This window comes from Lactuca serriola, chromosome 9 (genome assembly GCF_051521515.1).
Source record: "Lactuca serriola cultivar US96UC23 chromosome 9, Lser_US96UC23_V15, whole genome shotgun sequence".
NCBI lineage: Eukaryota > Viridiplantae > Streptophyta > Magnoliopsida > Asterales > Asteraceae > Lactuca > Lactuca serriola.
The window spans coordinates 162,036,911-162,043,336 of NC_136416.1; positions in this window are offsets into that span (position 1 = coordinate 162,036,911).

Sequence of the window (6,426 nt, forward strand, 5' to 3'; positions counted from 1 at the left end):
AGAGAAGACAATTGAGATCAACTCAAGTCTTAAACACTCAAACTTAACTTGTTTATTTCATATGGGCAAAGGCCCTATTTATAGGCTCAAGAGAGCCGGTTACAATTATTGTTGTAATCGTTTGATTGCAATACGACATACATATTTACATTATAGCCCCATAGACTATTGAGGGCTACACACTTTAAGTTTGGCAATTACAATTACATCAATTTCACCCATACCTCAAGTATATCAAAAGTGCCAACAACCACATAGCAGACACACTAACAAGTGAATGGAAGCCATCATAAAGCAACCCAGATAAGAAGCAACACTATTCATGGAAGACTAACACAAGAATTAAAAAATATCTGCTTTTTCGGAGGCGGGAGGAATGACGTAAGCAATGACATAGAAAGCCATTATTGAAGATTAACGGGAGGAATAACGTAAGCAATGACGTAAAAAGCCATTATTGAAGACACCTAATGACGTAAGCAATGAAGTAAAAAGCCATTATTGTAGACACCTGTCTTTTCAATGTGGAAGGGATTATTTTATTTTTAATTATGTAAAGTGTTGGTAGAATTATTTGTATTTGTCGGTAGGATAATTATTAAGTGTCGGTTGTATTATTTTTGATGTAACACAAAGTGTGTAACCCTCAATAGTCTAGGGGGCTATAATGTAAATATGTATATCGTATTGCAATCAAACGATTGCAACAATAATTGTAACCGACTCTCTTGAGCCTATAAATAGGGTCTTTGCCCATATGAAATAAACAAGTTAAGTTTGAGTGTTTAAGACTTGAGTTGATCTCAATTGTCTTCTCTGTTGAAATAGTCGTTCTATTTCTGAATAGCAGAGTTCTATCCAAATTATCCACATAACCATCCAATTATTCAACGTAATCCATCATCAATATAATCCACTGCATCATTCAGGTATAATCTTATCTTAATCTTTCTTAATTCCGTCATGTTGTTAAATTTGATATCAGAGCAATTAATCCGTCATCATGTTATTTTGAATTTGGTATCAGAGCTAAGTAACGTTCTTACTATTATTTTGAATGTTAAATCTTTCATTCATATGAATATTAATCGTTACAAACATTCATCGTTATAAGTTATAAACTCATTATTAAAATCAAATATTATTATCCACCTACAATTTAAACATATGTCGGTAGAAGTTTTTTTTACAATTATGACTGTTAGAAACACATTTCATATGTCAAAAAAGTTTTTAATTCTCTAACTGCATCATAAATATAATAGTATTAAAAAACCCCACCATCAACATCTTATTAGAATTTATAAATCGTAACTTTGAAAAAAAATATAATAAATAAATAAATTATCATTTTGTTTCTAAAAATTATAATCATAAGTTTTTCAAATTTAAATATTAACAAATAAAAAATCTTGAAAATAAAATAACAAGAATAATTTATAAATATGTCTCAAGAAATAGAACATACACCAATCATTATTAATAACGAAGAAAATGAATCGGGATACACTTTTGATGCTCTAATTAATAAAAATAATATTAATAAAGATGCTATAAGAAAATTAAATTTTACACTATCTGAAAAACATAATTTTAAATATAACTCATTGAGAGAAGATTATACATGAATGATGTCGTGGATTATATTGATGCTGGATTATGTTGAATGATTGGATGATTATGTGGATAATTTGGATAGGGCTCTGCTATTTAGAAATAGAACAACTATTTCAACAGAGAAGACAATTGAGATCAACTCAAGTCTTAAACACTTTCATATGGGCAAAGGCCCTATTTATAGGCTCAAGAGAGCCGGTTACAATTATTGTTGCAATCGTTTGATTGCAATACGACATACATATTTACATTATAGCCCCCTAGACTATTGAGGGTTACACACTTTATGTTACATCACAAATAATACAACCGACACTTAATAATTATCCTACCGACACTTCTATTTAATTACGTAAAAATAACAATCCTTAATTTAAGACACATGTCCTTTCAACGTGGAAGGGATTGTTATTTTTACGTAATTAAATAGAAGTCTCGGTAGGATAATCATTAAGTGTCCGTTGTATTATTTGTGATGTAACATAATGTGTGTAACCCACAATAGTTTAGGGGGCTATAATGTAAATATGTATGTCGTATTGCAATCAAACGATTGCAACAATAATTGTAACCGGCTCTCTTGAGCATCAAAAGAGTATCCCAGTTCATTTTCTTCGTTATTAATAATGATGGGTGTATATTTTATTTCTTGAGACATATTTAATAAATTATTCTTGTTATTTTGTCTTCAAGATTTTTTCTTCGTTAATATTTAAACTTGAAAAACTCATGATTATAATTTTTAAAAATGATAATTTATTTTTTCTTCCAAAGTTACGATTTATAAATTCTAATAAGATGTTGATGGTGGGGTTTTTTAATACTATTATATTTATGATGAAGTTAGAGAACTAAAAACCTCTTTGACATATGAAATGTGTTTCTAACTTCTTGGTACATAGTCATAATTGTAAAAAACCTTCTACCGACATATGTTTAAATTGTAGGTGGATAGTAGTATTTGATTTTAATAATGAGTTTATGATAATAACTTATAACGATGAATGTTTGTAACGATGAATATTTATAAGAATATATATGATGATGCATGATGAACATATATTCATATGAACGGAAGATTTAATATTCAAAATAATAGTAAGAACGTTACTTAGCTCTGATACCAAATTTAAAATAACATGATGACAGATTAATTGCTTTCATACCAAATTTAAAGCGATGACGGAATTAATAAAGATTAAGAGAATATTATACCTGAATAATGCGGTGGATTATCTTGATGATGGATTATGTTGAATAATTGGATGGTTATGTGGATAATTTGGATAGAACTCTGCTATTCAGAAATAGAACAACTATTTCAACAGAGAAGACAATTGAGATCAACTCAAGTCTTAAACACTCAAACTTAAATTGTTTATTTCATATGGGCAAAGGCCCGATTCATAGGCTCAAGAGAGCCGGTTACAATTATTGTTGCAATCGTTTGATTGCAATACGACATACATATTTATATTATAGCCCCCTAGACTATTGAGGGTTACACACTTTAAGTTTGGCAATTACAATTACATCAATCTCACCCATACCTCAAGTATATCAAAAGTGCCAACAACCATATAGCAGACACACTAACAAGAGAATGGAAGCCATCATAAAGCAACCCAGATAAGAAGCAACACTATTCATGGAAGACTAACACAAGAATTAAAAAATATCTGCTTTTTTGGAGGCGGGAGGAATCACGCAAGCAATGCCATAAAAAGCCATTATTGAAGATTAACGGGAGGAATAACGTAAGCAATGACGTAAAAAGCCATTATTGAAGACATTATTGAAGACACCTAATGACGTAATCAATGACGTAAAAAGCCATTATTGAAGACACCTGTCTTTTCAATGTGGAAGGGATTATTATATTTTTAATTATGTAAAGTGTTGGTAGAATTATTTGTATTTGTCGGTAGGATAATTATTAAGTGTCGGTTGTATTATTTGTGATGTAACATAAAGTGTGAAACCCTCAATAGTCTAGGGGGCTATAATGTAAATATGTATGTCGTATTGCAATCAAACGATTGCAACAATAATTGTAACCGGCTCTCTTGAGCCTATAAATAGGGTTTTCGCATATATGAAATAAACAAGTTAAGTTTGAGTGTTTGAGACTTGAGTTGATCTCAATTGTCTTCTATGTTGAAATAGTTGTTCTATTTCTGAATAGTAGAGTTCTATCCAAATTATCCACATAATCATCCAAATATTCAACATAATCCATCATCAATATAATCCACCGCATCATTTAGGTATAATCTTATCTTAATCTTTCTTAATTCCGTCATGTTGTTAAATTTGGTATCAGAGCAATTAATCCATCATCATGTTATTTTAAATTTGGTATAAGAGCTAAGTAACGTTCTTACTATTATTTTGAATATTAAATCTTTCATTCATATGAATATATGTTCATCATGCATCATCATATATATTCTTATAAATATTCATCGTTACAGACATTCATCGTTATAAGTTATAAACTCATTATTAAAATCAAATATTATTATCCACCTACAATTTAAACATATGTCGGTAGAAGTTTTTTTACAATTATGACTATGTACCAAGAAGTTAGAAACACATTTCATATGTCAAAAAAGTTTTTAATTCTCTGACTGCATCATAAATATAATAGTATTAAAAAACCCCACCATCAACATCTTATTAGAATTTATAAATCGTAACTTTGAAAAAAAAATATAATAAATAAATAAATTATCATTTTGTTTCTAAAAATTATAATCATAAGTTTTTCAAGTTTAAATATTAACAAATAAAAAATCTTGAAGCTGTTGATGAAGATGGCTTAGGGCCATACATAAAGTTAAAATACTATAGGAGTATTTTAGAACGCTAAAAGATTCACACTAATCCCAGAATCATAATCAGAAGATAAGAATCAAACAAGAATTAAAATACCATACGGGTATTTTAGGACACATAAACAACCTTGCGTGAATAACTAAAAAGATCCTTATTGATATACCTACAACTACAGAGGGTATACTCCCAAGGTTATATATAATAAGGATCCCATAGGCTAAGAATGTGTGGTTTCGCCCTATTTCCTTTTCCTCGTTGGGATGTGGTTCTAGAGTAGTATCACAAATTCGAAGGCCTATCGGATCTAAGCTATATATGATTTGTATACCCTGTGTAATCGTAGCAGGACTCGATATGGATCATACAGTAAAATGTTAATAATCTCTTAGGATTATTTAGACATTTCCATTCTCGCGCGAACCCTGTAGAAAAACCCACTTCAGTGCTTGACAGAAGAGTTGATTCCGACCCCGAGGAGGTTCATCGAGAAGATTTCCTGTTCGGAAATAAATGAACTGGGTCGAGACTATTGAATGCACCAAGTGCCCGTATTCTTTTAAGGACATTGGTGAGAAATTTGCCTAAACTTCCGAGATTCCAGTCATCCATCATGAAGCGGTGACACCCAGAGTCGGAATCAGAAGGAAGGCGGAGTAGAAATTCAATATGTCCATACGAGAAGAGAACCCTAGGAAACTACCCGAAGGAAACCAACGTCGGTTCCAGTCAAAGATACGGGGAAGACCGAGGGAGCCAGTATATGGAACCCGGGAATTGTCTTTTCCTCGTATTCGTCACGATAATTCACCCTTAAAATGATACAATTTAGTGAGTTAGTGGTTACACTACTCACGCTATGTGTTAGGTAAATCGTCGTTTCCCGTTGCTAGATACACGATTAGGTCGGATCCCCGCATCTCTATTGAGAGAATTTTAGCCATCTGCCCTTGTGAGCCTCTCTTTCCGCAGTTTCGTTCCGATCCGTTCTCAAATCTCTCCAGGCGGGAGAGTGAAACCTTTTCCAGTATAAAGGTAACTTAGTAGGAACGACTCGTATCTTATGGCCTTTTTCCGATACTCATACACCCACTTCGATTACCAGGACTACATCATAGGGATGTAGGTCGACACTCAGACGATCAGTACCCAAGGCACGGGAAAAGTTTATGCCTACTACGTTCAGGACAAAAATGTCCAGGGTTAACCATCGTCTCTCATTATCTTCTATTCCTTTCCATGTAGAAAAAAAAGCCATGCCACTGAAGAAGCGTAACCAATCCACAAGCAAGAAACCTACACTCTTATTCGATGAAGCTACGTTCCAAGCTGCAGTCTCAGCAGCCGTAGCAGCTGTCATGGCTCACCTGAATGCTAACACCGCCAATGCAATCCTTCCCTCCCGACCTCAAGAAGACCATACCTAGGAGACCTTCCCCACTGCAGCAAGTGCAGCTACCATCATCATGGTGCCTGCCGGGAACTCTATTGTGCTAGGTGCAACATGAAGGGACATACTGCTCGCGTATGCAGAACTCCGGTGGAGCGTATTACATCAACCACCAATGTGGCGACACGTGCAGTTTGCCACCTATGCGGTGAAGTGGGACACTTCAAGAAGGACTGCCCAACCGGAGGGAAAGACAAAGACACAGAAGGAGCATGACACTACTGCTTAGGGAGAAGCGGCAAGGAACTCATTAGATTTTGGTACGTCTCTCAATCTCGGATAACTAAGCTAAGAACAATAAAAGACTAATTCAAATGTAAATTCTTCCCAGTAAGGCAAAAGTCGCAGCACTGTTATAAAATTTAAAATTCATTAGGTAAAACTATAATGGCTAAACATATACGTTACGGCCATGTATATTTAAGATGGACAGACCTGGAGTGAGCGAATGCCGCCTCATTTCCTGTTCCTCGTTTGGTTGTGGATTTAGGGCGGGGTCGCTCAGTCAACAGTCCTCCCCA